Source organism: Marmota monax, unplaced genomic scaffold (genome assembly GCF_021218885.2).
Source record: "Marmota monax isolate L192 unplaced genomic scaffold, Marmota_monax_Labrador192_F-V1.1 WCK01_AAM20220418_F8-fsc00202, whole genome shotgun sequence".
Classification (NCBI taxonomy): domain Eukaryota; kingdom Metazoa; phylum Chordata; class Mammalia; order Rodentia; family Sciuridae; genus Marmota; species Marmota monax.
Window position 1 is genome coordinate 3,153,790 of NW_026695005.1, and position 24,099 is coordinate 3,177,888.

At 36.7% G+C, this 24,099-nt stretch overlaps 1 long non-coding RNA gene across 2 annotated transcripts; it reads right to left on the bottom strand.

Annotated features, from left to right (window-relative positions):
• Positions 1-3,614: 3,614 nt before the first annotated feature.
• LOC124081360 (uncharacterized) lies at positions 3,615-22,719 on the bottom strand. 2 transcript variants are annotated; one of them, XR_009225244.1, is made up of 4 exons: positions 22,530-22,719; positions 21,258-21,383; positions 16,389-16,465; positions 3,615-4,851 (listed from the first exon to the last, which is right to left on the bottom strand). It is a non-coding gene; the product is annotated as an uncharacterized LOC124081360 (long non-coding RNA). The 2 variants fall into 2 exon arrangements; XR_006848023.2 differs by lacking the exons at positions 21,258-21,383; positions 22,530-22,719 and adding an exon at positions 16,721-17,322.
• Between the last annotated feature and the right edge of the window lie 1,380 nt (positions 22,720-24,099).

The window sequence follows — 24,099 nt, forward strand, 5'->3', positions numbered from 1 at the left end:
AAATTGATACAAAATATATCTAAGGATAGAAATATAAAAGCATTTATCATCTTTTACTGATGAAAGTAGCTTTGAACTTCAGTGCCTAATTTCTTGCAATGGAAATTATAATGCCTAAGAGGAAATATATAAATGTATATTTTTGATACCTCTAATGTCACTCACATGTCCACTTCCTGGCAGAACAGGGCTGCCTTCTTCAGTACCCTCATCTTCACACAGAGAGCTTTGTGCTTAACACCCATTTTTCTGTTTTTGATTCAGTCATCCCTAGTTGTCAAGTTCCTGTTAATTAACTGAATTCAATCAGAAGAATTAAATAATACTATTGAGATTGAAATATGTGATAAAAAAACATCACAAGGCTGTTGGGGCACAGGAACTGAAGGATCCCCATTTTAATAGGGATATTTGCAGACAAACTGCTGTAATCATTAGAAAAGAACATTGCTGACTCAAAAACCAAAAGAGTATTTGAGGAGAGATGCTTCTAGCAAAGTTCTCTCAAATCAAATTGTTCACAGGGCCCCATCATTTTACCCCATGAGGTCAGCCCTGCCTAGGGATAAAAGAACCCTATTCCTAACCTTCCATCAAGCATTGAGTAAGGAGGAACTGCCAGTCACCTCAACAGCAGGCACCTCTGTAAGCAGCTTAGAGATGCATGTAGGAGGGAGTTCTGTTCCTGTTCAGCTCAGTTCCAGGAACATTTACTCAGCACTGAGGAGCCTAAATGAAGCACAATGGGAGGTCCTCTAATGTGGGCAGCAGGTCTCAGCCTCCTCGTTGTCATGACACAGGATCTGCTGCAATCAACTGTGGGAGAGAGGTGGAGTTATGACTAATATGAAAGGAACTGCTCATCCCTAATAACTTATTTGAGTTCTTCTTCATCTTGATGGCCAAAATCTCACTATGTCCCTGGCATGTCTTGCATGTGAAGGGGGGATGCTATGTGACAAAGGTTCAGTACCACAGATTGGAGAGGTAGAAAGTAGTCTACAACTCTCCTGCATGAACAGCAGCTCTGGCTCCCAAGGCTTCTCCCTGGTCCAGGAGCATGCTCTTCAATTCAGTAGCACATGAATTATGGAAGAGGCTGCAGAGCATAGTTGTAACCTATAGGAGTAATCCCAATAGTCTTAATTGTGCGGTAGTAAAAATGACTGTAAAAGACTGCTAGATTAAAATACTTCTCGAATGCAATGAGTTGCTTTATAATCCATTCAGTACAATCAGTACAATCCCTGTTGTCTACCATTTATTGAGCATATAAGTGAAAAAATGAACAGAAGAGACTAGGAAAAGGAGGATGTTTGGGAGCAGTTTACACCACCTAGTTTTGAATATTAAACTTCTTTAGCATCAGGATATTTAATGCAACTAAAATCTTCTAAGGTAGCTCAATGGGGACAATAGAAAGAGCAACTGATTGGAGAAAAGATGGGTCAGGAACTTCAGGCCCATCTGCTCCCACCTCATTTACCTATACCAGTGGCTCCTGGAGGGATACCCTGGAATTTTCAGTGTTTCTCACAGCCCAGTCTAAACACAGCCACATTTGTCTAAATTCTATAGCAAGAATAAAATTTACTTGGTTTGTCATTACAATCTTAGCACATGTAAGTGCTCAGTAAACTTTTGTAGAACAAATGAAACAATGAACAATTCATTTCTCCTAGGATTCATGTAAAAACAACTTTTGGTCACATTTTACTCTACCATAGTAAATACTCATTGAGTTGTGAGTCTTGAGGTACAGAAAATAAATACATAAATGACTCCTATTCCATTGTGTTTGAATAGAGACTGAAAATCTGAAGTTTGCCTACAAAGTCATTCATAGTCATCATTGGCTTGAGATTGAACTCTGAATTATTTATTAGTCTTTTAGGGAGTTTTCGTCCTTTGGTCATCAGCTACAGAAGGTAGCCCTGTTCTGCCTGGAACAGGATTGATTCTTTCCTCAAGTTCCTAATCCAGCTTTGTTTCAATTTCACATTGCCCTTGTGCTACTCAAAACTAATCCTCAGGTTATCAGTTACAGGATGTTTTCCCCAACTCAGAACATGATGCTCATGTTTCACTTACATGTGAATACACTTGTTTGAAGGTTGCTCCAATGGAGAACCTTCCCAAAGCTCTTTAGTGGTATTTTTTAATTGTAAAAACCTATATTGGTTGTTGAGGAAAAGGAGTTTGTAAAATTTGCTGGCTAAAATTATATTGAGCTTATAAATCAAACTTACCTGAGGAAATGCAGTTCTTCACTGAGACAGAAAAATGTCCTCTATGGTGAATTACACAACCTCAATCCCCTTGTCAGTGGAGTTTGTTCTTTTTTTTTTTTTTCATTAATTGGATAATAGAGTTTTAGAAATAAAGTGTTCCAATAGTTCAACTGAATTTCTACATACAAAAGTGCTCTGTTTTAAGGTCAATATCATTCATAGTTTAACTTTGATTTAAGTTAAATGAAAATATTAACAAAGTATTTTGAAGCCTAGTAAAAAGTTGGGAAAATGGGGCGGGGGGGGGAAGCAAGCTCTGTTAAAGAATATTTTATTTGTATAATTTGCTGAAGGTTTTTGTCAATCATTTTAGCTTTTGCCTTTTTATTCCTCTGGGAATAAACTTGTGTATGCTACAATATATGCTTTACCAATGAGGCATATCTTCAAGGCCCCCAGTTCATAGCTTTAACTTCAACGTCCGTGATTTCATGTAACAGCATATAATCCATGTGGACTCACACCCGTGGTTTGGTCATGTTCCAAAAGCATAAGGATACTCTAGGATTGATACACTTATTTCAAAAATCAAAATTCTAGGAATTCAAACATTCACTTTCCCTCTTCACTTGAAGGTTGAGTACTTGGTAATTCAAACAACTTCTAAAGTAAGAAGAGAAATAAACCTACAAAACCTTGAAGATGATTGATACTCAAACTGTGACTCATCTTTGAAACTGGCTTTATTTTCACTAGAAATCTCTGAATTTCTCTAAAATCTATTGTTCCATTGGAGGCAGAACATTCAAACAATGGAAAGACATTCGGCTTTCTACTAGCACCTAGTCAGTCCACACACCTAATTTCAGCCTAAATATCAAAATTTTGTTGAATGAATGAGTCATGTTCATTTTTCTCTGTTTAAAATTCAGCATACTCAGATTTTGGTTACATTAATATAAGACACAACTTAAGAATCACTTACGTTCACCAAATTGGCTCTCTCAAAATCCCTTTGACAAAAAGGAAAGAAGGGGAGGAGAAAGGACAGGAGAGGAGAGGAGAGGAGAGGAGAGGAGAGGAGAGGAGACAGAGGAGAGGAGAGGAGTGAAGGGGAGGGAAGGAAAAAGTCTTGATCTAAAAAGTCAACTTAAGGAATATTTCCAATAAACCCTCACCCTTTAGACATTCAATTTTGGGGGTATGCCATAAACTATTTAAGGGAGAAGAAGCTAAAAGCAAAGAGCTTCAAACTTGATCACTACCTCCATCCATGCTATCAACCTGCAAAATTGACTGCACAAATTCTGTCAATGTATTATGCAATGGAAGTTATGCACAAAAATAATTGACTTGAGACTTAATTAGTGATTAAAGTATTTATTCATTGTGGAGGCTCTGTCTTTGGCAAATGAATTTAATATTTATTGTTTCTCAGGTGATTGGAAATTTTTATATCTTGATCTTGGTGGGTAATTACAATGTCAAAAGGCACATTCATAAAATGTTACAGAGCTATCCTTATAATATCTATATAACATTTGAATTTTTCACTGTGTATTAATTAAACCTTAGCATTAAAAAGTATATGTTCAAATAATAGAGCAGTCAGATTAAAATTAACCTGGGTCTCATTTTTCATATATATAAAAACAGTGAAAGTAAATTACCTTCATATCATGTTTTAAAATATGATATATAAAACTATATGAGTTAATCTTTGTACAATAAAAATTCTGCTAATAGTAGGTACCACTGAACTTCAGAAAAAAAGCTTATATATATTTTGATTATTTTCAGTTGCTTGGAAGTCACTTCTTAGTTATCATTCCCTCCCCACCTTCTTTGTCCTTGCTTGATAATGAATGTTGCTAAAAGCTACTTCAATGCCTATTCAGAGAACAGCGGCCTGGCACCTGGGTACCCTTGAAACAAGGCCACTTGCTTCAGTGCTAATGCCAGTTCTGAATGTCAGGCAGGATACCAGGAACCTTTTTGTCTGTTTTTTCAGAAAGCAGGCACTGATTTCCTGAGCCTACTTTAAACTTCAATGCAGACTCGTAATAGAAAACTCCTTTCATACCAAAGTTTGTTTCTCAAATGGTTCTTGGGTCTTTTTTCTTATATTCTCATTCCTTTATCCAAAAGAAAATAAAGAATGAGAACTAAGCTGGAAGGTTACCGAGGTGACAAAGCTTTAGGCTTATCTTCTCCCTTTTATTTGGAAATTGTGAAATACCATGAATGTAATTTTACACAAATGCTAATGACTACATTTTACTCTTTTTTGTTACCAGAAGGAGAGGTCTTTAGTTCTTAAAACAAAATGAATATTTTGAGACCAAGCCAACAGCAGCTTGAGTATAAGTAGATATTCTTTGAACAATAGCATCACCAGTAGAAACTTTACATTTGAGATACAATTAGGAGATTGTATATAAATTTTACTTGAGCAAATTATTCACACAACTGTCATAGAATCTATCAGCTTCCACTGAAATTATCCAGACACTCATCCACGCATCCCTCCCAAAGTAGACAGTGAACTTCCTGAGGGCAGAAGAAGCTTCTTAGTCATTTTATCTCAATGTCTGGTACATCACAGGTGTTTCATAAATACCTGAGAGAGAAAAGGAAAAGGGGACATACAGGTTGACACACTGATCTATTCCCTCAGATGATATGAAACATAATTTACAGGTTAATCTTTCATTCAACAAACATTAGATAGTCTCTTCCCTAAACACTTTACAATCCCTATGGAGTGAAAGAGAAGGCAAATGTGAAGAAATTGGCCTGGATTTTAAATACCATCAGACATTTTGGACCTTTTTTATTATTAAATTAGTTATTTATTCTAATTTGTTATATATAATGGCAGAATGCAATTCATTTCATATTACACATGTAGAGCACAATTTTTCCAGTCTCTGGTTGTACATAAAGTATTTTCACACCATTCGTGTCTTCATATATGTGCTTAGGGTAATGATGTCTAACTCATTCCACCGTCTTTCCTACCTCCATGCCTCCTCCCTTCCCCTCTCTCCCCTTTGTCCTATCTAAAGTTCCTCCATGCCTCCCATGCCCCTCATTGCCATTATGAGTCAGCATGCTCATATCAAAGAAAACATTTGGCCCTTGGTTTTGGGGGTGTGGCTTGCTTAACTTAACATCATATTCTCGAACTCTATCCATTTACCTGCAAATGCCATGATTTTATTCTCTTTGAATGCTGAGTAATATTCCATTGTGTATATATACCAAAGTTTTATATATACCAAAGTATATTCCATTGTGTATATATACCAAAGTTTTATATATACCAAATATACCAAAGTTTCCCTATCCATTCATTTACTGAAGGGCATCTGGGTAGGTTCCACAATTTAGTTAATGTGAATTGTGTTGCTATAAACATTGATGTGGCTAGGTCCTTGTAGTATGCTGTTTTTAAGTCTTTTGGGTATAAATCAAGGAGTGGGATAGCTGGGCCAAATGGTGACTCCATTCCAAGTTTTCCAAGGAATCTCCATACTGCTTTCCAGATTGGCTGCTCCAATTTGCAGTCCCACCAGCAATGTATGAGAGTGCCTTTTTCCCCACATCCTCACTAACACTTATTGTTGTTTGTATTCTTAATAGCTGCCATTCTGACTGGAGTGAGATGAAATCTTAGAGTAGTTTTGATCTGCATTTCTCTAATTGCTAGAGATGTTGAACATTTTCTCATAAATTTGTTGATTGATTGTATATCGGCTTCTGAGAAGTGTCTGTTCGGTTCCTTGGCCCATTTATTGATTGGGTTATTTGAGTTGTTTTGTTTTGTTTTTTGTTTGTTTGTTTGTTTGTTTTGGTGTTAAGATTTTTGAGTGCTTTATATATCCTGGAGATTAGTGCTCTATCTAATGTGCTTGTGGTACAGATTTGGTCCCATTCTGTAGGCTCCCTATTCACCTCACTGATTGTTTCTTTTGCTGATAAGAAGCTTTTTAGTTTGAGTCCATCCCATTTATTGATTCTTGCTTTTAATTCTTGTGCTATAGGAGTTTATTAAGGAAGTTGAGGCCTAATCCAACATTATGGAGATTTGGGCCTACTTTTTCTTTTGCCTTTCTTTTATGTAATTTAGGCACAAGCTCTCTGGTTTAATTCCTGGGTCCTTGATCCACTTTGAGTTTTGTGCATGGCAAGAAATAGAGGTTTAATTTCATTTTGTTACATGTGGATTTCTAGTTTTCCCAGTACCATTTGTTGAAGAAGCTATCTTTTCTCCGATGTATGTGTTTGGTGCCTCTGTCTAATAAGAGATAACTGTAATTACGTAGGTTTGTCTCTGTGTCCTCTATTCTGTACCATTGGTCTACAGGTCTATTTTGGTGCCAATACCATGCTGTTTTTGTTACCATTGCTCTGTAGTATAGTTTAAGGTCTGGTACAGTGATGCCACTAGCTTCACTCTTCTTGCTAACGATTGCTTTTGCCATTCTGGGTCTCTTATTTTTCCAGATAAATTTCATGATTGCTTTTTCTATTTCTATGAGGAATGTCATTGGGATTTTTCTCTCTATGGCCTTTAAAATTCTATCCTTATTCTGTATGCTAGGCTTTTTCATTATAATGTGTCTTAGTGTAGATATGTTGTAATTTTGCACATTTGGTGTCCTATAGGCCTCTTATATTTGATTTTCCAATTCATTCTTCATGCTTGGGAAATTTTCTGATATTATTTCATTGAAGAGATTGTGTATTCCTTTGGTTTGAATCTCCGAACCTTCCTCTATCCCAATAAATCTTAAATTTGGTCTTTTGATGTTATCCCATAAATTCTTGGATGTTCTGTTCATGGTTTCTTACCATCTTTGCTGTGAGGTCAACTTTATTTTCAAGATTTTATATTTTGTCTTCATTGTCTGAGGTCCTGACTTCCAAGTGATCTAGTCTGTTGGTGATACTTTCTATGGAATTTTTTATTTGGTTTATTTTTTCTTTCATTTGAAGGATTTCTCTTTGGGTTTTTTTGTTTGTTTGTTTGTTTGTTGTTGTTGTTGTTGTTGTGTTTTAGCATCTCTATCACTTTCTTGAAGTAATTTCTTGCTACCTGTATTTGTTCTCTTTGTTGGAGTGATCAATTTTTGCCTGTGTCTGCTCACTTAGGTTGTTCTTTAATTCTCAGATCATTTTAGTTATGTATATTTGGACTCATTCTCGGACATTTCATCTACTGGACTATCTATGGATTCTAATGTTGTAGTATCTTGGTTTCTTTGGGGCACTTTTCTCCTTTGTTTTTTCATGATGTCTATGTGTCTTCCTCTCTTGCAGTGTAGCTCCGAGGTACTACAGCTTCCACCCTATTGTCTTATAGTGTCCCTGCAGGTTACCAATACTCACCTTTAAGGGGGAGATCAATATTATAGCACTCAACATACCAAACATGCAAACATAGGTCAGTTAGCTTCTAATTTTACATTTACAGTTGTGTTGCTATAATCAGAAATAATGAGTTTTGTTATCTTCTACCATATAGTCAATAGGTTTGCATAATGGTTTACAGTTTCTAATGGTAGAACGGGAGGCTGGGGGGTTGGCTGAGTTATTTATGAGGTAGGATGTGAGAATATAGAGGTATTAGATTATAGACTAATAAAAAGGTAATCATAAAAAGTTGGCTGTTAGGAGAAACAAGAAAGAGGCAACCCATGCAAGACTCCGTTACCTCAGCAACAGGATAACTGCCAACACGCCTAGTAGAGATACTACTAGCGAAGCCAGGCCCATAGGGACCTTGGTGATGTTTTACCAAGTCCTTATTGTTGTTTCTTGATAGAAGTAGCGATATCCCAATTTTGTGGCATGGCAGCCTCAAGCCTATATGTACCCTGATGTTGGGCTGTGGAGCCACGCTTTGGTGAATAAGGAACCCTAGCGCGGGACGGGCATGGGTGGGCCTCTCTCCAGTACATTTTACTCTTTAATATGGACATTTATAACAACAAAAAAACACATTAGTGTTTAACTGAAATCATCTCCTGATGTGTTAAAAATAAACGGGTAGAAAGAACTAATATTCTAGGATATATCGTAAAATGGTTTTTAATTAGTTACAGGACAATGTATAATTTATAAGCAAACAGTTTTTATTTGATTTTCTTTTGGGAAAAATTCAACAGGCATGAAAATTCAACTTAGCATGGATGAGTGAATGGGATATTATAAAAATGTATCGCTACCTATATTATAGAAATTTGATAGTTGCTGTTAAAGATATTTCTTTTGTAATGCTGTTTATAAGCTTCTATTGTAAGTCACTATTACACAAGCATACCTATTAGCAAAAGGAAAAGAGATTTACCTACAAATAAAGCAGACTTTTTAAAAAATGAAAAAAATTATGGAAATTTATAGTCACATTCTGATAATTATCATTATTTTTGTTCCTTAGAAAATAAGTCCCATTTCCCTCTGCATAAATTAAACAAAAATTACATATGATAGAATAAGTTTTAAGGAGAATCATTCGGTGATTTCTTCATAGAAAGCATATATATGAACTATTCTCAAGCACTTTCCTTTGAGCAAGATAAGTGTGTCCCCACATTGCAGCAAGTCTTTATAGAGCCACTTCTCTACTAGATGCTTTAACAGTATTTTCAAAAATTGTTTTTTTCCGGTCATTTGTTAAATCTGTGAACTGGGCATTTACAGAATATGGCCAGACACCAAATTACTCTGAGCTACTCTTACAGTTCAAGCCAAAGACCTAACAATCTTTTTTCTTTGAAGAGACTCATTTTTTTTTTTTGAGAGCAGCTTAAAGTTCACAGCAAAATTGAGATAAGGTAGTTGACTTTTATGTATTAACATTCTTATGTATTAACATTTTTATGTATTAATAATGAATTGTAACCTTGCCATATTGCTTATCAGTTCTAGGAGTTTGGATTGTTATTGATTTTTTGGATTTTCTATGCAGAAAATCATGTCATCTTTGAACAAAAACAGTTATATCTCTTCCATCCCAATCAGTGTTAAGTTTTGTTTCTTTTTCTTCTTTCATTAGCTAGGATTTCTAGAATGACATTGAAAGGAGTGATGATAGAGGAAATCCTTGACATGTTACCCGTCTTAGTGGGAAAGCATCCAGTTCTCATTAACAAGAATGACATTAGCTATTGGTTCATCTCTATATATTGAACTGAAGAATTCCCCCTCTGTGCCAAGCTTAACTGAGAGTTTTTAATCATTAATGGATGTTGAGTTTTGTCAAATACTGTTTCTACATCATGTGATTTTTCTTCTTTAACTTGATGGTGTGATAGATTAATTGAATCTCAAATGTTGAACCAGCCTTTCATACTTAGTAAAAATTCCACTGGTTTAAGGTATATAATTTTGTTAATACATTGATGCATTTGACTTGCTAATATTTTGTTGATCCAATAGAGTTTTTGCATAAATAGTTTCATCAAAGGGGAACTTTCAAAATAATTTTCTAGCAGATGGCACATTCAAAATATCTTTAAAAGCTATTTGAATCATTTTTATCTTTCCTAGTTCTATAGTCTATGGATAAGAAATAGTATGACATGTAAGAATTAAAAATTAATATTAGATAATACTTATTGAGTCCTTATTATACCATGCACTATATTTAATTAACTCATTTAATCCTTAGAAAATACTGTTCTACAAAAAAGGAAACTGAAGCTTAGAGAAGTTACATAACTTTCCCAAGGTTACACAGCCAGACATTTGTATCCAGGCAATATGTTTCCAGAGAGGATACTTTTACATACAGTTAAACACAGTTATTCACCATTTATATACAATTCAGCAAGGTAGCTTCCTGACAATAAATAACAAATTTGAAAGCACAAAAATATCCATGTTTTGGGTTCCATTTTTTTTAATCAACACTTCATATCATTTCCTGGATAACCCCATGAGCCAGTCACTATTTTAGCACCTGCACAAACAGAATCAGACAGACAAGATCCTTGTACTGAAGGACCTTATTTCTAGTAGGAAGAGGTAGAAAATAAAATCATAAACAAAACAAATTCAGAATTCATTAAGTTCTATGAAGAAAAAGTAAATTATAGCTGGGCATGGGGGCAACACACCTATAATCCCAGCAACTCTGAAGGCTGAGTCAGGATGATCACAAGTTTGAGGACAGCCTCAGCAATTTAGCAAGACCCTAAGCAACTTAGCAAGACCCTGTCTCAAAATAAAAAATTAAAAGGGCTGGGAATATAGCTCAGTAGTAAGGCACCTCTGGGTTCAAAAAAAAAAAAAAAGCAAATTATGTAATAAAAGCTTCAAGATAAGATGAGGTACTTTACATAGAAAATTTAGGAAAGGCTTCTCTGAGGAGATGGCATTTAAACTTAAAAAAAAGAAAAAAGTCTTTAGAAAAAACTAGCTGTACAAAGAGCTGACAAATGAGGATCCACGCAAAGGAAACAGAGAGTTACAAAGATCCTTGAGACAGGAAAGCGCTTAACTTCTACACATCACTGAAAGGAAAGGAAAGGAAAGGTGACCCCCTATGTCAAAATCTAGGAAGCAGAGGTGACAGTGGGACAAGTAGAAGTTAGGCAGGTCAGACATGCCTGCGGTGCAGGCTAAGCACAGATCTGATTCTAAGCACAGTGGGAAATCACTGGAAGGCCCTGAACGGGCTGCCAGGGACCAGCTTTTCTGTGTCGTGCTGCAGAGACACAGCTAGAAGCAAAGACATCAGTTAGGAGGTTACTGTGATAATATTAGTTGAATGATCATCTCAGTGAGAAGTAAGAGAGGCTGAGTTATGACGACGTCAGGAGAAGGAAAGGAGTAAACAGTTTTGGGGAAAACTCTTGGATGTGCACTGACAGGTCTTTTGGCTAAAGCAACTGGATGGCTGGTGGTGGCATTTGCTGAGACTGAGGAGGCCCAGAAAGGAGCAGGAGGAGAGCAGTGTGGGAGGCCGCGGGGACAGGGAGGCCACACTCAAGAATTCTGTTTGGGATGTTGAGTTTGAAATGTTTAATTCATATCCAAAGAGAGATCGTTTACATAAAATTTAAATTATTTCTTCAGTCTTTGTTTCTGGAGCGAGGGCCCAGTGCCCACTGTAATATATATAATGTTTAAGTGAAAAATACATTTCCAGTCAGAGGACGGATAAAGCCTGCACTTCAACTTGTGATAGTTAAAGTCAGTAGAAATTCAGTCTCAGTAGAACACAACTGTTTCAAGACTTAAATCAATTACTTGAAACCTCTTCTGATGAGCTGGAAGGCTGAAACGCTTACATAAAACAAAAGATCTCACCTCTTATATGTTCTAATCACTACCTGGAGCAGGCCTTTAAACTGCCAGCAAAGATGCTATCGTTCCTTTATTATTCATTTTTCTTCTGCCCTAACTGCTTCTCCTGACTCAAACTTTTAAGGGCTCTTTCTCACCTTCACTCCTAACTGATGCCCTTACTTCCTATTTCGCTTAGAAGAGACTGTCACCTCTTGACCATCCTCTCCCCATATTGCCCCCACCCCTTCCCCAGTGGTAACCATCATTCTGCTTTCAACTTCTGTGAGATAAAACTCTTCCAGACTCCACATATGAGTGAGATCATGTGGTACTTGGCTTCCATGCCTGGCTACTTCACTTAACATAGTGATTTCCACTTCCGTCCACATGTTCACAAATGGAAGGATTTGCTTCTTTCTCGTGGCTGAATAGTGTTCCATTGTTTATTTGTACCTCTAGATATCTAGAAATGTCCGTTTTCCTAGCAGAAGTAACTTGATTACCTTCCTCTGTGGCTGCCCAGACTTTTCTAAGCATTTTTCTTCTCTGTCTACTCTACTACCAATTCTTCATTTTATACTGAATCTCTAAATTTTTCATATCCATATACTATTACTGTTGTTTTTCACTGCCAGGGGAAAAAAAGCATTTTATTCTCCACTTTTTCTGTCAGCAACAGCCCAATTTCTTTCCTTTTTCTGTAGCAAATTTTTCAAAGTTATAGTCACTGTCTCCAACTTCTCTCCTCTTACTTCTCACTTCTTATGTGTTGCTTGTTTTGTTTATGCAGTATTGGGGATAGAATGCAGGAGTGGTCTTTCACTGAGCTACACTCTCAGCCCTTTTTATTTTTTGAGACAGGGCCTCACTAAGTTACCCAGGCTAGCCTTGAATGTGTGGTCCTCTTGCCCCAGCCTTCCAAGTAGCTGGGATTACAGGTGTGCACCTAGCTCACTCTGTTTTAAATCTACTCCAAATGTTATCCTTACCACTCTTAAATTTGGTCCGCTCAACACTGCCAATAATCAAGTAGCAAAATCCACTGTAATTTCTCAATCTTCATGTTACTTGACCAAACTACACCATATGGCATGGGTTATTCTCTCTCCTCCTTAAAACATTTCCCACCCTCTCTCTCTCTCTCTTTCTCTTTTTTTTTTTTTTTTTTTCCATAAGGAACTCAGGGCACTGGGCCACTAAGCCATATCCCCATCCCATTTTGTATTTTTTTGTATTTTATTTAGAGATAGGGTCTCACTGAGTTGCTTAGCACCTCGCTTTTTCCTGGGGCTGGCTTTGAACTAAGGATCCTCCTGTCTCAGCTTCCCAAGCTGCTGAGATTAAAGGTATGTGCCACCACACCCAGCTCACATCCACTCTCTTGGTTTCTTTCTCCTTTGTGGTCATATTGTTGCAGGTTTCCTTATAAATTCCCTCTCCAATCTCTATCCTCTTTGCATCAGAATGCCTCTTTTCTAAATACACTGGAAGTCTTGGTGATGGCTTTGAATACTATCCATACATTGCCAACTCCCAAATATTTATCTCCTTCCCAAACCTCTTTGCAGACTTGTTGATCCAACTGCCCATTTATCATCTTCATTTGTATATCTGAATGACATCTTCCATCTTATATGGCCAACACTGAACACCAGCCTTAAAACCCTTGCCTTTCCTCCCCCAAATTCTTACCTCTATTGATGTCAACTACAGCCTTCCCTGCTTCACCCCCAACCGGGCATCATTCTTGGTGCCTCTTTGTCACTTACTCTCCACACTTAAACTATTGTTACCTACATCTGAGGCCTAGAGAAGCTAAGCAACTTGCCCATGTGTCCTCAGCTAGTGAGTGACTGCCAAGATTCAAATCCAGGACTAAAGCCTGTGCCAAATAGCGCACAACTTACCTTTAGTCTAGCTTGGATACCTGCCTGAAAATGAATCACCCAGACAACCAAAAAACTAAAGAAGAAATATGTGTAGTGCTTTCAAATGTTCCACAGATTCTTCCAGGAGTTGAGCTACAACTCTGAACTCACATATTGTCTACTATATTGTTTTCATGGACGGCAAAAGAATTATGTTCTACAATTTCGTCAGCACACTGACATAAGGACAATTTGTCCAAGATTTCATGGGGGATTATTTTTCTCTATTTTTATATAAAATTGCCAGATGCAAAACCTTCTTATCACATTACCTAGAATTCAGATGCAGATTTCCCAAAGCTGTTTCCAGAAGTGAGTGTCAAAGATATTCTGTGATCTTCCATCTCTGACCCATCTCTTTTCATGTGGCTTTCTAAGTGTGGCAACAATCAACAGATTCATAAAGTTTCAGGAAGACGCTGAGGACCCCCTTGGATTCTTTCTTCCCTCTGTAGTTCTCCAGTGTAAGGATGAACAGACCATCTCAAAGATGTTATCTGTCTAAACTGTTTTGATTCTTTGCCCTAGTGTTTTTGTTACACCCTCTACATGATGTCAGGACCTACCATTTTCAAGAAAAAAAGTAGGCTTGAGAAAGCCACTAAGTTCACTGAGTATAAACACTGCTTACAAGCATTACAATGGGCCAGTTCCTCTAAAAAGACTAATTCCAGAGAATTTAGTGGCCTCTCTAAAGTTTTTGCAGCATTTTGTTTTATTTGGTTTTTTTTCCCTCGTATTTAAGTGCATTTTGTTCTTAAATCCCAGTGTTTACCTTTGTGACTATTTAGGCTTTTAGAACACAGTTGCCTACATCTTTTATGATTGGCTATGAGCTATTAGGAGAATAAGTTTAGAGAACTCATTTTCATGACTCAGAATTCTTCCCGTATGATGTACTGCGAAGATTGGCAATATAGGTTTCTTACAATTTTTGAAATAAACCTAAAAATTTCTTCATTGCTCCTGTGAAAGAATTTGTCATCTCTATTTCTTTCTTACCCCGGAAAGGATGCCTTTCTGTTAAAGTCACAGCAGGCTAGCTGCTGTCCCTTACTTTCCCACATGACAAAGAATTTGGATTCAACAATTTCTTCAAGCTATTGCTATAATAAAATGAAAAAAAACCTCTCTCTTCCACTCTTTTCTTTAATTTCCCTGTCTTTAGTTGCCTCAAAGAATACCCTTGTCATGGTTGTTGTTCTCAGGGAAGATTTCTAAAATGCACTATAAACTTTCACCACAAACAGATTAAGAACATAAATTAGCCCAAATATGTTAGGATGTGTTTATTAAACAGCAAGCATAGAGGCAAAGAGAACTCCTAAAAAAAAAAAAAAAAAAAAATCTGTGACCATCAAATGACTGCAACTGAATTAATTGTCTCTGTCCCTCCACAGACCCACCCTCAAAACCATGGAGGGTTATAGTCTATTTCAAGTCTCCTAGCATCTTCATTCCCTTTGCTTCCATCCCCACAGTGGCATTATTAGAAGTATCTCTGTCGTTTGCTCATCTCTCTCTCCCTGGGCTTGCTTTAGCCTGCTGCTCACTGAAACCTGGAGCCAGAAGGAGAACCCCCTCCAAACAACTTCACAGAGAACCGCTGTTTTTCTGTGGCCCTGCTGGAGGTGATAGGCCATAGAGAGGTCATTACCTGCCTGTCATCTCCCTAGCTCTGTGTCTTTAAAGTCTCAAAAATCTGATCAGAGAGAGGCCAGTTCCTCTCCCTCCACCCCTACTGGCCCTGCAATTTCCTTTTCTATTTTTCTTAGATCAAGTTTTGAGACTGTCCTTGAAAGCTTCTCCGCAATATATATTTGTACTTCATCATATACACAGACTTTTTGTTTCTAGTGTTTTAAATTGGACATAGCAAATACAATGTCTGAGGGTAGTAAAGAAAATGGGAGAAGGTTTTATTCGTGCTAAATAATCAGATAACTATGAAAATCCTATTTTTATAACAGAGAAAAATGAAGAGAATTCCTATGATAAGTAATTCATGAAATAGAAGAAATAGAATAAAAAATCTGAATTAATATCATGGGGTAATAGATCAAGTTTAGAACTTAAGAAAATGTCACTCAAGCACCATATTCCTCCAGATGTATGACACAAAATCTACTGGGAAAAGCTCAGTTCAAGTCTTCACAGAGCCCAAGATCCCAACTACTTATTTTGATGTTCAACTTCTAAGAACTTCTCTCATCTCTAAAGTACTCTTCATGAGGAATTGCAGTCAGCACTGGTGACTGAAACTCAATGGAAGTCCTAGCCTCCCACAGGAGGGCTAGCTGAAGGCACTATATGTGTCTGCTGCAGCCACTATGACATTGGCACATGCTTTGGGATTACTACTGAGACTTCAAGTGTGAAGCAAGTGCTGTAACATGAGGAGACCAGAGCCAGTGGCTTGGGGCAAACCTAGCTGGCACTAACCCTGGGCATAGAAACTTCACTCGCCCCCTACACACACTGAGAATCTACTTTCTCATCAGAAGAGACATCGCTGCAGCACTGAATAAGGTCAGCATCTAATCTGTTTTCACAAGCAACACCATATGGCAGGAACAACACATTCTTCGAGAAAAAAAAACTAAACCAGTTGAAACAATATCATTTCTGTGCTGACATAATAATCATTGAAAATCTAGTGAAACCATGCTGCAGTTTGAATCTTCAATTCCAAAAGAATATGTCAGAATTTCCCCATAAACACAAAATGCCTTAAAATAATTTTTTCTTATAAATTAAACTATTATTTATGTTTATAATAACAGGATAAAAATTCCTAAATGAATATCAAATAAAAGGATAAATGTTATCTTATCTACAAATAAAACTTTTAGTTCCCATTCTCATGATTTCATGGTAACTTACCGATCTCTATAAAAGCCAAATCATAGCCAGGTGCAGTGGCACATACCTGTAATCCTGGTGACTTGGGAGGTTGAGGCAGGAGGACTGTAAGTTCAAAGCCAGCTTGGGCAACCTAGCAATATCCTGTCTCAAAATAAAAAATAAAAAGGGCTGAGTGTGTAACTCAGTAGTAAAGCATCCCTGGGATCAATCCCCACCAACACCCTCCAAAAATAAAAAAGCAACAAAAAGCCAAATCATAAATCAACTTCCCTATGTGGAAAAAATGCTAAGAGTCTAAATGATTTTCTTCACTGCATAGGATAGACAGAATAACAGAGTAACTTCTAAGGCATTACTTATTTTCAAATCTAAGCATTAAGCATGAAATTTATTAACTTATATATATAACTGTATTTGTTTCTTAGAGAGCTCCACCAAACTGGAGGCCTTATCTTGTTTTGGCACATAAGCACTTTCTACTTTTCACTTCGGTCCGGTCACAGGATCCTTTATAATACTGGGCATCACCACCCAATTAAGTACTAACTGTGGGAAATGTCATAAAGTTTCCTAATCTGGGATGATCTAAGTGCTTAATCAACTAATATGCAGTAGCTGTTCACTTTGGAATTTACTTGGGGACAGTACTGGACCATTGGGCCAGATCTTAAGTTAGGATTCCACAGCATCAGTGTAAGTTGCCAACACAAAGTACTACCAATTGTGCTACTTGCTCCCTCCTTTTCACTGGCTTTCTTGCTTAAGGTTCCTAAACAGGCATCTGTGTCAAACACTGACACCAATTCATGTAAGATGGGCAAAAAGAATCACTTTTTATTTCCCGTGACTGGAATGTGGAGTAACATATATGAGGTAACAAAGCTATGTATGTATGTAGCTCTGAGGAGAAGACGGGTGCCCACTAAAGCTGTATACCCATGAGAGCTGAATGTAAACCACTGAACAGAATATACCCAAGAATCAACACCCAGCATAGTGAAGCATAACAATTATTATTTAATATGGAAATAACATACCAGTGAAGTCTGGCAGACACAACCTTAACCAAGGTTAAGGTTATCCAAGGTTAAGATCACCAGAGATAAGTCACATTAATGCCATGTGATCCCTCAAATGATGCAATTGGAAGAAAGCCTCACCTTGTGGCATTCTTTGCAAAAGTCCTTAACCCCAGTGTTATCATAAGAAAATATCAGATAAATCCAAAATGAGAGACATTCTGCAAAATGACTGACCAGAACTCTTTAAAATCTCAAGGTCATGAAAGGCAAGGAAAGATCAAGTACCTGTTACAGATTGGAAAAGAATAAGAAGATATGACAATTAAATGTAAACAGGATATCCTGAGCCAGCCATGGACAGAAAGAAGACTTTAGTGGAAAAATTGGTAAAATACAAATATACTCTGAAGTTTGATTAGCAATACTGTACCAATGTTAATTATTTCTTAGGCAAGTATACTGAGCTTATGTAAGATAAAAATTAGGCAATGCTGGATGATGGGTATTCAGAAACCCATTCTTCTATCTTTGTAAACTTTCAGCAAATATAAAACTATTCCAAAATAAAAACATTCTTCAAAAATACTATTAAAATGTAATTAAAATGCCAGCTACAGACCAAGAAACAGAATTGTTATTTCCTAAGATTCATGGAAGAAGATGTTGCCAATTTGGTAGAAAAGACTCTCATTGTTTCTTTCTTCCTTGAAGATAGTTGTATGTAATTTAGTGAACCCACCAAAATTCCAGCAGTATAACTTTAAGTTTTATAACTGGACTAAAACTAAGCATAAAAGTTCGGGTAAAATAAAATTTCAAATTTCAAATTTTTTGAGAACCACAGTTGTCTGCCTAGATTCTTAATCCTTCAGCATACTTTACATAAAGAAAACAATGGTTATCTTTAGTTACTTTCTCCTAGTAAAACCAATATTTCCTTTCCTTATATAATTTTTTATTTTTATTTTTATTTATTTATTTTACTGAGTCTTACTATGTTGACCAAATTGGCTTTAAACTGGTGCTTTTCCTGCCTCAATCACTCAAGTAGCTGGGATTTTAGGCATACACCACAGTACTAAGCTCTCCATATAGACATTTTTAATAGAGCATCAAATTCAATGAGGTACATTTTACTACTAAGAACTATTAGTCTAGCTTTCAAACTGAATGTTTAGTATGTTTTCTATGATAGCATGACACCATTTTTTTGAAATTGAGTGTATTTGAGTCTAGGGAGAGTGATCTAAGAAGACCCATATCCACAGTGGTATGGCAGAGACAGCAGCTGACCTCCAAAGATCCATGTTCTCTCTGTGGACTCCAAAGTTCCTGCTGGGAAGTGACTAATTTCCAAGCTGCCTTTCCTGTAAATGGAACTATGTGATTAGTTTGGGCCATATGACATGAACAAATACGACGTGGTATGTCTCTTCCAGGCTGGAGAGCTTACATAAAAATACAGTGATGTGTTTTCTCCATACTCTCTTTACTTTTGTAGAGACCTTGGAGGCCTCTGTTATAACATCACAAACTGCAGGTGGCCTAGATGCCTGAGGTTTAGAAGACAGCTGCCCAGAGGCATCTGATAAAGAGGATCTACAGAGTCTGTATAAGCAAGAAATAAACATTTACTAAAATAGACTATTGAAGGCTGACATTGTGCCTCAGTGATAGAGCGCTTGCCTAGCATGTGTGAGGCACTGTGTTTGATTCTCAGCACTCCATATAAACAAATAAATAAAATAAAGGTCCATCAACAACTAAAATATATATATTTTTTAAAAATAAATAAAACAGACTACTGAGACTTGGGAGCTATTTGCTAGACTGCAGTATAATTATCTAGGGATGATAGAGTTATAATGTGTTTTACCTTTTCCATTTTATATTTGTATATTTTCCTTTTATATTTGTATTTTTACATGAAAAGAATATTTTTTTTTTCATTTTGAAAAATAAGGAAAGTAATTATTATGGGAGGAAAAGTAGGCCAATGATTTAATCTCTCAATATCAATAATCTCTCTCTTACTTTTTATGACTATAAAATTTACCAATTTCCAAACATCTTCTTTAAAAATGTTTTCTCATCACCAGGTTGCAGTCGTGCAAACCTGCAATCCCAGCTACTTGGAAGGCTGAGGCAGGAGGAGGATTGCAATTTTGAGGCTAACCCGAGAAGCTTAGAAAGATGCCCATCTCAGAATAAAATTTAAAAGGTCTGGGGTTGTAGCTCAATGATAAAAGTACTCATCTAGCATGTGTGAGGCCCTGGGTTCAATCCACAGGATCTAAAAAAAAGTGTTTTTCCTCTTTCAGGTAAAATTATCTAAAAATGCTAATAAGTTATCTGCCACATCTTGAACACAGTATCACAAACACAGTATCACAGCTCAGATGCACATGTCATTTTTTATATATTGATCACCTAGATGCATGACAACCATAAATCAAAAGGATATAAAGATCCCAGCAGATGTGAATCTCAGAAAAATTACAAAACACAGAAGCTTTTAACCAGGTAGCACTCATTAGTTGTGCTTTTCTGTAAAGCACACAAACAAAACAAGAGCAAAATCTTTTGAATAAAATTAGCTTTTAACCCTACAAATTCACTATTTTATTCCCTTATCTCAGCCATTATGGCACAAGTGTAGCATAAATCTGCAATTCTCATCAATAAGTACGCACTTCACAATTCTAGTTCTACTGGATATAGGTGGCCCATATCACTAGCTCTGATGCAAAGAATGTGTAATACAATCAATGTATGTAACTTCTAGGCTGAGCCAGTCGAAACCCCAGAGGAACACTGCACCAATTTTCATCTCTTGCCTCAAAGAATGTGGAAAACTACCATTGAGATGATAGAGTCAAGATGTATCCTTGAATCATGGTTCAAAGCAAGCTGCCTGAAAACCTGTGAGGTATGGAGAAGGTGGCTATATATTATTAACACTGATATTTCTGAGTTGGTTTGTTTGTGAAGCACAGTCTATCCTAGCCTGACTAATACAACACCTTCAAACTTCCTTAGTGCTTTCTAGTAAGCCCTAAAATAAAATCTTTCATGTCACAGACCAATATTTAAATTCATGAAAAATGATAAAAACAAGATAACTTATTTATGTACCTTCTTTTTCTCTGTCAACTACATTAAAGAGGTCTAAATGTCATTTATTCATCTGAGGGAAATACATCCAAGAATTATCAGAAATCAGCTTCTTTGCCTTGTGTGTGCATGTGTGTTCACGTGTATTAATGCTCATGACCACGCCCATGCACACAAGTTAAATATCCTAGATTTGCATATTAAAAGCAACAGCACTCGGTGCCAAGAAAGATTGCGTATTATGCAGAATCTTAATAACTACAATTAATAGAACAAGGAAAAATGTTAGCATAACTCCAGCTGGCATCTTAAACTACTGGGCTAAGTCTATCAATGCAAACATGTAAGTTAATTGCTAATATATCTCACTTAGCTGAATAAGCCAGTATGTTTGGAATCCAAATTATTCATCTCTGTGCTGCCTCAGTGAAGCTGGAGTATAGAGAAAGCACATACTTAGGTTTCCCAGGGTGAATAAAACCATTTGTATTTGCCCTTGGTTTTGATGTATTCCTAAAGATATGTGAACCCTATTTAAAACAGCTCCTAGGTCAATAAAAATCTATGACACACATATTCAGATATATATATAAGACTACATTTTCCAGCTTGGCACTGCATACATTCTAAGAATATAATCGCATGCCTTTCTCACCACCCAGGAGTTGTGTTTGTGTCCTTAACTGTTGGCATTGAAACAGTGATATTTCAGGATTGATGGGAGGAATAAGAGTAGAAGGGGAGAAACTCATATTAGAATCACCAAGGGAAAATTTCAAACTATCTCACATCCTCACCTTCACTTGAGGAGTCTGCTATGCACCTTGGAGACTTGAGACCCAGTGGGGTGTGGAGAGGAGAGTACAGGTGGTAGGGGCCTCTGTCATCCTGCTCCACCCCACATCTTTTCCCATTTGGAACTTCTAAAAGGAAGAAAAACACATTTTTTTTTTTAAAGAAGGCAGACTCCTGACAGAACAAGTACAAACAAAATATTCAGCAGAGCAGTTTCAGTGTTCCTGAGATGGAACCAAATGTCTCTTGATCATTCTCCCTCACACCTTTGTTACCTCAGAACAGAACGAGTTGTTCTGACTTTCTCACTTGACTCTCACAGTCCAGGTAGCAGAGTGTCTCCAAAACTGACTGGTGCTAAAGGAACTGTGCTGAAAGCCTGTTGCTGATGGCTTGATGAGGACTGAAGCTACATAGAATTTAAGACTATTGTCTAAATATAATATTCTATATTCCACCCACAAACTTTCTTTTCTTCACATAATTTTGCTCACTCATTAAAATAAATTAACACATGCCTATTGTACACTGCATAATATCAACACTTGTCAGAAATATTTAATTTAATTTGAATCAGTTGTATGATTTGACTCTCAGCCTTCATTGTAGATTTAACCTCAAAAATACATTGAATTATACCTCCCACCTCTCTCTACCTCTGTTATCTCTCATATGAGAGCAATTGTCAGTTTCTTTATCACCCACTTGTTCAGACTATCACCCAAGATTTTTCCAACTCAAATCTCATCATATTATACCCTGGTTAAAACCTATTATTTCTGCATGGGTTTTAAGACAAACATCTAAACTTCTTAGCTTTGCAAACAGAACTTGCACAGTTACAATCTCAAGGCATGTACTCCCAGATGAATGCAGTTTTCTCTGATCTCATTAAACTCAGTTTTGAAAATTATTCCTGAATAAATCAGAAATGTTTGTGATTTTACATATTCTATATGTGATGCTTACAATTCCTTCTCCAATTTCTTTACTAAAAAATGAAATAAATTCCCCTATTGTTTCTTCAAGAGTCAATTTATGAACTAACTTTTTTTTATCATCTTGGAGTATAAAAGTCCTTTTTAAGAATGACACAAAACCCCAAAGTCATAAAGGGAAAGAAATTGATAAATATGGCTAACGATAAAGCATCTATGTGGCAGAAAAAAGTATTTAAATAAAAAATAAAATATACAACAGAGAAAACAGGGAAATGTTAGTAATACATATGATAGACAAAAACTAACTTTCTTAAAATATAAAAGATGTCTTACTACTGGGGCTGGGGTTGTGGCTCAGTGGTAGAGTATTCGCCTTGCATTCACGAGGCACTGGGTTCGATCCTCAACACCACATAAATGTAAAATAAAGATATTGTGTCCACCTAAAACTAAAAAATAAATTTTAAAAAAAGGTGTATTACTGCTATAAAAGGAAAGGAAGTATACATATTGGGAAATATCAACAGCCTCTGTTCTCACTAAAAGACAAAGATCAGATAGAAGCATATTTAAGAGAAACCTCAGCCTAAAGCACTGTGAAATTTGGAATTGGGAGACCCAAAGATTAAGATGGCTTGTATCAAGTCACAATAATGGCCATGTTTGATAGAAAACATCTATGAGCTCTTGAGACTAAGCTTTAGAGTTACTCCAGTTCTTGACCTTTCCATATTTAGTTGATAAATTTACTCTCTAGACATTAGGATAGTGTCAATCCCAGTGTCAATCCAAGGAATACTAATATTTTTATTTCTCTTAAATTATCCAGAGTCAGTTTCCAGTATTAGCAACAAATGTAATCTCAACCAATCTTCTTCAAGATATTTGGTCAGCTGAGCATGGTAGCACATACTTATAATCCCAGTAGCTCAGGAAGCTGAGGCAGAAGGACTACAGATTTGAGGCCAGCTTGGGCAATTTGGAGAGACCCTATCTCTAAATAAGAATAAAAAGGACCAGGGATGTGGCTCAACACTAGAGTGTCCCTGGGTTCAATCCCCAGTAATGCCAAAAAAAAAAAAAAAAAAAAAAAAGCCAAATCAATATACCTAATTCAAAATCTCCAGTCAAACCCATGTGCATGTGAACATACACATATTACATGCACACAGAGTCACACACAATGACCCAAGTGCTTCTGGAGACACAATGTTTGGTTCTATAGTTTATTAGCATGCTTCTACCTCAGCAACAACAAAAGGGGAGGGGTTTATTTCATTCCATCCCTCTGAACCTCCACTTCACAGGTTCACTAGAGATCTACAATACCTAAGGATAATTCAGTTTAATTTTCATATGCTCTCAATTCAGACCTCATAAAATTCCTTCCCTATTTAAAGCTCTGGTGAATATCAGGATAAAGGCCAAATTCCTTATCCTGATACAGAAAGCTCTCCCCAGTCTGGCCTCTGAAGTGATCTCCATTATCACCCACGCCCATCAAGGCTCTATCTCTTAGTTAGATGACACTGATTAATGAGAGTTTGCTGTGTGCCAGTCACTTTTGTTAAGAGGTATACAATCAGAGGTGATATTCAAAATACCTAGCAATGTCAAATGCAGTGGCACAGACCCATAATCCCAGTGACGCAGAGGCTGAGGCAAAAGGATTGCAAGTTTGAGACGAACCTGGGCAATTAGTAAGACTCTGTCTCAAAGTAAAAACATAACAAGTGATGGAAACACAGCTCAGTGGTAGGGAACCCCTGGATTCAATCCCCAGAACCAACAAAGAGGGGGGGGTATATGATATTACTATAAGAATTAAGAAACAGATTAAAAGAATTTTAGTTTTAAAACCTAGAAATACATGGACATGCACACATACACATACATAAACACC